Source organism: Chelonoidis abingdonii, chromosome 24 (genome assembly GCF_003597395.2).
Source record: "Chelonoidis abingdonii isolate Lonesome George chromosome 24, CheloAbing_2.0, whole genome shotgun sequence".
Taxonomy (NCBI): domain Eukaryota; kingdom Metazoa; phylum Chordata; order Testudines; family Testudinidae; genus Chelonoidis; species Chelonoidis abingdonii.
Window position 1 is genome coordinate 21,573,550 of NC_133792.1, and position 8,813 is coordinate 21,582,362.

General features: G+C 41.9%; 1 long non-coding RNA gene across 1 annotated transcript; it reads left to right on the forward strand.

The window, feature by feature from the left end:
- Window positions 1-151: 151 nt before the first annotated feature.
- Window positions 152-1,708, forward strand: LOC142045888 (uncharacterized). The gene is made up of 3 exons (XR_012654792.1): window positions 152-486; window positions 939-1,012; window positions 1,646-1,708. It is a non-coding gene; the product is annotated as an uncharacterized LOC142045888 (long non-coding RNA).
- The last annotated feature ends 7,105 nt before the right edge of the window (window positions 1,709-8,813 follow it).

Here is an 8,813-nt window from a genome sequence, read left to right on the forward strand (position 1 = left end):
TGTTGGCCCTGTGACGTGGGAAGAGATGGAATTGTTCGGGCCAGAATGTTCTGTGGCAGTTACGATTCCCTGGGTGGGAATTGGGCAGAGGGGCCCTTGGATGCGGTGTGGGAGGTGACAGCTGGAGAGTTATCTGGGAAATGAGCTGAAGGACCTTAGGGCTTGGTAGGGAGCAGACACGGATAAGGCATTTGAGAAATGGGCCTTAAGGGGAAAGGAAGAGGAGAGGCATATGGGCACTGGGCCATTAGAAGAGGAGAGATTCTTAAAAAAGTGCAGTGACCACAGCAGAGCCCTCTTGACAAGGGGTGAAAAAAGTGAGATAAATTGGACAGGGTGTAAGCTTAAGTGTGTGAGAGGAGCAGAGTCTGGGACATGAACATGACGTGAAAAGAAAAGAAAGGGAGAGGACAGAGAAGAAACCAATCAATCCAAAGAGAATATGAGAGCACTGAAAGCAAACAGGCTATGAAATTACCTGGGAAGGTAAGTGAGCCTCTAGTTTGTTTGAATATGAACATTTCTGAGAGTTTAATAGTAAATGTTTCCAGTGGAGGGATAAATGGGCTCAGAGGATAATGCTATAAGTAAGGTGTTTCTGTGGGGACTGGGAGTGGGCTCTAGGTCATCTCTTTCACCTAGAGTCCATGGCCATTTAGGATAGGATTTTTAAAAAAAGTGCTCAGCATTGTAACACTGTTCCTGTTGAAGTCAGTGGCCGGGTGGGGGAAGGGAAAAAGGGTTTACCATTTTCTAAAATGGGAGGAGAATTAAGGCAGCTTGAACACTTTTGAAAATGCCACCTATAGGGTCTTGGCCTTAAGTGGCCCATGGGGCTCTTGCTGTTTCTCTCTCTTACTGGGTTGCTGCTGGAGACACTGCTTGCTTAGCCTAGTAAAGTGCTGATTCTATATTCCCTCCCCCGCCTTTTTTGGCAGAAAACAGAGCCATGATCTTGCAGCTTTCCTATGAGATTCTTCCCATGGTAACAACAATAGAGCCATAGAAGCAGGTAATTACATACTCAGCTGCTGCACTGAAGCAACGCTGCTGTGCAAGGTGTCACACCTTTAAACATTTCAAGTCTGAGTCCTGGCATTAGAAGTTGTTAGAGGGCTATATGTGACCTGTGGCTATTCTTTTATCACTCTTGGATGATGGGGAATACATGTTTTCCACAGCTATGAAAGTGGGGAAGGAATATACACATATATTTATTGAGTGGCATCATTATATTTACAGTTTATAATCACTAGCTTACTGGGTAATTTTGCTTCATTTTCTTTATCTGCAAAACTGAGATAATGATACTTAGCTCCTTTGGAAAGTATTTTGACATATATGGATGAACAATGCTATATAGTAGCTAGGTGTTACTAGTGTAATTCAGAGGCTTAATGTGAACTATAATATATAATAATTCCTCTTTCTTTGAATCTTCCCTTGGAAATGCCTTGACTTTTGCTTTCCGTTATATGATTAATAAAGCCATGGGGACTAGAGTTTCCTGTTTATGTAGAGTGACTTGTAGCTAAGTAAAACGAATGCATGGTAAGTGATATGTAAGCGTCTCCTCTATATTACGTGCAAGGGAAATTACATTCTTTTTTAGTTTAAAATGAAATATTTTTTTTGTCCACTGCAGCCTTATTTCAGAAGCATGTAAATCCCAAGATGACATGAACAGCATCGCTGCAAGAGCATAATGGTAAAACTCCTTCCCACCGGGCCTAAGATGCCTGATAAACAGCCCTTCTCATCATCAATTGGCATGAATTTCTAATTGCATCACTTTACTAGTAGATTCCAGACTAGCTCTAAGTAGCAAAAAATCCAAATCAGGGATAAATGAAAACAAAGACCAAATCTATTTTATGGTCCTGGAGTCCTGATAACTTTTTTGAATCTCCCTTTTCTGATCACCACTACTAATGTGTTTAAGAATATTGTCTGTGGAGAGCTGGGATTAATATGTTCATAGGTGTTGTCACCTAGGGAGGGTTCTCAGGCTGGTAGTGCTTCTATGCTTTGTTTTTCATTTCACTGTTGTGTAAATTTACCTGTAGTTCTTCTTGCAAAAGATGTCAGACAAACAGCTTTGGAAACTGTATGTCTCTTTATCCGGAGAGCAGCTACAGCAGGATATCAACGTGAGATAATCAGATGCCTAATAGTTTAGGGCAGGGAGTTCTATGACTTTTCATCTTTAATATGGAGACAAGAAGTCTCAATGTACATTACTGCATCCTGATCAGAACATATCTTACAGCAGACTGGAACACTGCATATTGGGGCATTTAGTATCAAGAGGCTATACCACCATATTAAAGATGAAGGAGACTGCAGTCTTCTCTATTTTGTTTGTACAAATTAAGTACAGTCCCTTGGACTTCTGAGAAGTTGTCAGTGCTGATCTCTTTTGAGAAAATGGATCCATCTCTGCTGTAGGGGACCACTGTGCTGAAAGTGTGTCAAGTGGTAAGGACAACTCTTAATGGGAACCTCAGTAGGTTCAGAGGTAAAGGAGGATACCCCTGAAATACAAGGAATAGATACTGTGAGCTGGTGGTTTACTTTAGACCAAGTTTCTGCAATGAATAGTAAGCAGATAACTGCTAGCCCCTCTTAAAATCAATATCAGTAGTTAAGGCTTGGGCATTTTCACCTTAGAAAGACTAAAAAAAATAACTTCATGAACACTAAAGTATCAAGCTGTTGTATGGAGTCTCATTAACATCTCATGCATTTAGCTACAAACTAATACATACACTTCTACCCCAATAGAACGCAACTTGATATAACACAAATTCGGATATAACTTGGTAAAGCAGCGGGGAGCCCTGGGCCCTTTAAAGCGCCACCTGAGCCCCGCTGCTTTACCCCATTATATCTGAATTTATGTGGAGCCCTAGGCCCTTTAAATGACCTCCAGAACTCCGGTGGTGATTTAAAGGGCCTGGGGCTCTGGCCACTGCAGGGAGCCCCAGGCCCTTTAAATCCCCACCAAAGCCCTGCTGCCAGAACTCCGGTAGTGATTTAAAGGGCCTGGTGCTCCAGCCGCTGTGGGGAGCCCCAGGCCCTTTAAATCCCCGCCGGGGCTCTGGCAGCCAGGCTCAGGTGGTGATTTAAGGGGCCAGAGGCTCCAACCTCTGCAGGGAACCCCAGGCCCTTTAAGTCCCCGCCCGAGGCCCACTGCCAGAGCTCTGGTGGTGATTTAAAGGGCCAGGGGCTCCCTGCAGCGGCTGGAGTACTGGGCCCTTTAAATTACTGCCAGGGAAGCCAGTCCAGTCCGACACAGCATACTGGCTCTTGCCAGTACACCGTACCGGACCAAACCCGATATAACATGGTCTCACCTATAAGTGAGATTTTTTGGCTCCCGAGGACTGCGTTATATCAGGGTAGAGGTGTATTTATTACAGCATTTTGCTCAAGAATTTTAGAGTAGAAAGCCTTTTGTCTGATTTCTTAAAGAGGATTTCATCCGATTCCTGTTAAAGTCAATGGGAATTTTGCCATTAACTTGAGTGGTACTCATTGATGATGGGGAAAAACGTAGGGATGAAGACAAAGGTATTGTTGTTCTGTGGATGGTTGCTGCCATCGAGTGCCTCCTACCATGCACTACAGCCATGTAATTGCTAGAAAGTTAACCAATCTAATCAATAGTTTGTATATGTATGTGTTTTCTTTAAGCTGTGTAGCGGTGATTTATATTATAATATTAGTCAAATATCATGTTATTTTCATCCTTTCTAATCATATCATACTTAAGAGAACATGCAATAATAAACAGGTCTAGCTATTTCCATCTATCTGTACATAGGTCTTTCTTTCAATTTATCCTTTCTACTTAAATTCATTTGAAGAAGGCTGCTGATGTTTGTAAGTAGGAATTATTTTCTCTGAAACTGATTTTTACAAATATAAATTTATTTCAATTTTAAAAAGAATCTATCATGTTCTCTAAGTATGTATGTTTTTAAGGACATATTTTTTAGTATTAAAAACTGACTATGTGAACTAAAGCATTCAACATCCAAACCCAAAACAATTGGCAGAGTACCCTGAAAATCAACAAGTTCACCCAGCTTTCTTCCCCTCCTGCCATTCCTATCTATTCCCTCACCTGTGGCTCTTGTCCCTTTCTCCCCTCTCCTATTATCCATCCTCTGTCTTCAGTAGGATTACCAGATAGCAATTGTGAAAAAACGGGACAGGATGGGGGGTAATAGGTGCCTATATAAGAAAAAGTCCCCAAAAACAGGACATCTGATCACCCTAGTCTTCAGCCCCCTCTCCACCTTCATCGCCTAGATGCTGTGTGGGTACCAGTAAGAGTGCTTCATCCTTTTTCTTTGTGCTGCCTGGGTGCCACCAGGGGTGAGACCACCAGAGAGTCAGTCTCCCTGCTGCATTTCTAGTAGCCAGTGTCATAGTTGGAGGAGCAATTGCAAGGAAAGTCATGTTCTGCCCCCTGGCAACCCCAGAATGGAGCATACTCAGGCCAGTCACACACAGGCAATCTGAAGAGTTAAGCATGCTCAGTTCAGACAGAATGCTCAGAGAATGTGGCTGCTAAACTCTAGCACAGGGGTAGGCAACCTGTGGCACGTGAGCTGATTTTCAGTGGCACTCACACTGCCCGGGTCCTGGCCACCAGTCCAGGGGGCTCTGCGTTTTAATTTAATTTTAAATGAAGCTTCTTAAACATTTTAAAAACCTCATTCACTTTACATACAACAATAGTTTAGTTATATATTATAGACTTATAGAAAGACCTTCTAAAAACATTAAAATGTATTACTGGCACACGAAACCTTAATTTAGAATGAGTAAATGAAGACTCGGCACACCACTTCTGAAAGGTTGCTGACCCCTGGTCTAGGATGGCCAAATGTCCTGATTTTATAGGGACAGTCCTGATATTCAGGGTTGTATGTTATCCTCTGTCCCGATTTTTTTCATATTTGCTATCCAATCACCCTATGGATGCCATGCACTTTAAAATGCATTGTTGTGTAGGACAGGCTATTTCAAAGCATTGTACTGACATCCATTTTGCATTGCATATAATATTAAATACCATAAAATTTTCTCACTGGGTGCAGTTCTTATCTGCATAGAGGGGAAACACTAGGATTCTTTGAAACATATCTGTGTGGTTTTGTAAAAGCAGCAAAGAATCCTGTGGCATCTTATAGACTAACAGACGTTTTGGAGCATGAGCTTTCGTGGGTGAATACCCACTTCGTCAGATGTGTGGTTTGGGTGCAGAATTAATTTCCAAGATGCAGAGATCGGGCCTTAGGAATCTCCAGTGAATCTTGTGAACTTTCCCAGACTGATGGCTAGATGGTGCTGTTGTGTAATGCAATAAATATTCCTCTGCCATTTCCGTAAGATGGCAGGTTAAACAGGACAGTCACCGGTGCCTGTTTATTTTAATTTTCTTAAGAAACTGAATTTGATGCTGGCTAAAGGTGCCATATTATAACATCTTTTCAAAGTGATGTCCAGAGAACAGCTGTAACATAGGCCATAGCAGTGCAAGTTTCCCTACATCACTTACTGTCAAAGTGCTTCAGCCTTGCCCTAGAGTGACCACTTTTAGGCATGACAGAGTAGTTCAGTATCCATAGCTATTAAATTTTGTTCCCTCTGCCATGATATTACCAGTAAGGGTATCAATTGTGATGGAGAGTCTTGTGGTGTGATCACCTGATCAAGTTGAAAATGGACTGTGTCCAAAAAACTCATGGCACATAGAACAGACAACCATCAGGTGATAGTTTACAGGTAATCGGTCATACAGGTCACCATCCACCTCCAAAACACCTTTTAACAGAAATACATAACCAAACTAACAATTTGTGATAAAATAAGATTTATTAATATTCAAGATTTACAACAAAATAAAATAAATCATTTAAGAACTATTGCCAATTTGTATTTTAAGAAGATTTTTTAAAAAAAATAGCAACCTAAATTCAGTAACTGTTGGAAGATGACTTTAAGCCCTTAAATTCATAAAGCCAGATCTATTACTATATACAAAACTCAATATTATCTCAAACATACCCATCCCTGTTCCAGATCCAGTCCCAGAATGCCAGTGTTGAGGGTGTTTCCTGCTTCCCATTGCTCCATGTCATTTTCTGGAGCAGGGCTAAAACAATTACTTTTTGTACTATGATCTCATGTTCAGCTCCTAATGGACCTCTTCAGATGTGCCTCAGCATCCTTTGAACTGATGCCCACAGCACTTCTTGTGGGTACTTCTGGAATATGAAAAGAATCAGTTGCAGAGTCCAATTTAGTGAAATGCCGGAGCCAGGGAATGGAACAAAGGCCTTGGCTACACTAGCGCTTTACAGCGCTGCAACTTTCTCGCTCAGAGGTGTGAAAAAAACACCCCCCTGAGCGCTGCAAGATACAGCACTGTAAAGCGCCAGTGTAAACAGTGCTGCAGTGTTGGGAGTGCGGCTCCCAGCGCAGCAAGCTAAACCCCATCAGGATGTGGAGTATGTGCAGCGCTGGGAGAGCTCTCTCCCAGCGCTGGTGCTGCGACCACACTCGGGCAGCGCTTTGAAGTTTCAAGTGTAGCCATACCCAAAGGCTCAATGAAACCACCAGAGATCTGATAGCAATCTCTCTGCTGTTGGAAGCTACAGATATGGAATGCCTGTTTCTAGGCATACATTCTGTGAAAGTAGAGAGAAATCCAGCTGCTTGTGCCTTAACCTGATGGACTATAGAATGTGAACATCACTGAAAATAAAACAGGGACTGTAGCTTGTTTCTGGATGGGTTAGCCACTTAGGAGTACATTTTCAAAGTGTTGTGGGTGGAGTTTTGGGATGAACATCAATAGGAGTCATGGGGTTAGATCTCATACTACAAGAATCTCTCTACAGTGAAAGCAGCAAAGAGTCCTGTGGCACCTTATAGACCAGGGGTCAGCAACCTTTCCGAAGTGCTGTGCCGAGTCTTCATTTATTCACTCTAATTTAAGGTTTCGCGTGCCAGTAATACATTTTAATGTTTTTAGGTCTCTTTCTATAAGTCAATAATATATAACTAAACTATGGTTGTATGTAAAGTAAATAAGGTTTCAGAATGTTTAAGAAGCTTCATTTACAATTAAATTAAAATGCAGAGCCCCCTGGACTGGTGGCCAGGACCCGGGCAGTGTGAGTGCCACTGAAAATCAGCTCGCATGCTGCCTTCGGCACCTGTGCCGTAGGTTGCCTATCCCTGTTATAGACTAACAGACATCTGTTAGTCTATAAGGTGCCACAGGACTCTTTGCTCCTTTTACAGATCCAGACTAACACGGCTACCCCTCTGATACTCTACAGTGGTTACTCTTCCCCTCCACTGCACTCCACCCAATCCCCCTTTAGCTGAATGGAGGTTGATACAGGGCAATCGTTTCTTCCATCTCTTTGGTGCTCTGCTCTTGTTCAAAAGAGGAGATATAATAGTGCCTTTGAAACATCAAATAATCCTTAGCATTGCTATTAGGTAGGTATATATTGTAATATCCACATTTTACATGGGTAAATTGGAGGAAAGGATAAGCAAGTTGTCCAAAGCCACACAGCAAATCAGCAGGAGATCTGTGCTTAGAACTCAATTGCTCCTCAGTCCCTGATCTGTACTCAGGCTGTAGACCATGCCACCACTCTGATTTTAACAAATAACAGTAGGCCGTGGAACTTTCTAAACACAGTGTTATACTCCAGAGACATCAAGATATCACACTGTAGTCAGACAATGGAACTACAGACTCAATTCTGGGGGATCTTTGTCAACAGAGAGCAGACATGTTGGTTTCTAAGTCTCTCTTGTCTGTGCTGGGCAAAAGTGTGCCTCAAACTATTGACTGGAACCCCTTAAGGTTCCTCCACCTGTACGGTCTGTCATGCTCATATTCAGAAGACATTTTTCTAGTTCTTGTTATGCCCATTAATTGCAATGCTTGTGGTGAGGTCTGGAGCTGTGGTCTGACTGAACCAGTCTAGCCTTGTCCCTTTAAAACAGACAGAGGCAGAAGAACAAGAGAGCTAGGCCATGAAATCAGTGTTGTTTGAAATGGTATCTCATATAGTGCAGACCTACTCTTTTTGTCTCAATTTTTTAAATGACTCAGCAAAGCTGGCAGTCCCAGTTGGAGCCAATGTTAAAAGAAAATAGTTATATGAGTTATTGTGATTTGTCTCATGTTTTTTTTTGTAGATGTGTAATCACAATAATTAGGTTAACCATATTGATTTTCCTCTCTTAGCTGGTTCTTGGTGAATTCTGTTTCATAATCAGCTTGCTGTCTGCTCTATATAAGCTGCTCCAAAGCCTGGTGTGGTGAAGGAAAAGAAAATCTTTGTTTATGCCTAAGAGTTTGAATTACAGAAAGACATGTGCCAAAGTGCAGCTGTGCAATAGGTTGAAAAAAAGACCTTGCTTTGTCTGCATTAAAAATATTATTTTCAGCCCCGTTGTGCTATTGCTTAAATACATTTGAACCTTTTATAAAAAGAGAAATCTGGTAATAAAAGCAGGCAACTAGGAGCTCTTGGTTTCTACTCCCTGTTGTGCTACTGACTTGCTATATGACCCTGGGCAAGATACTTAAAGCTTTCTGTCTCCTCCAGCAGGTTATGACTGGCTTTAAAACCAGCAATCCACAAAGAATGCATGTGATTATTTTGTTTGACAACACCTACATGATTCAGGAATTCAAAAGACAACTACCATATCATAAAAGAGAAGCCCCAGCTAGTTCTATCAGGTAGTCACTTTAGTCAGAGCAA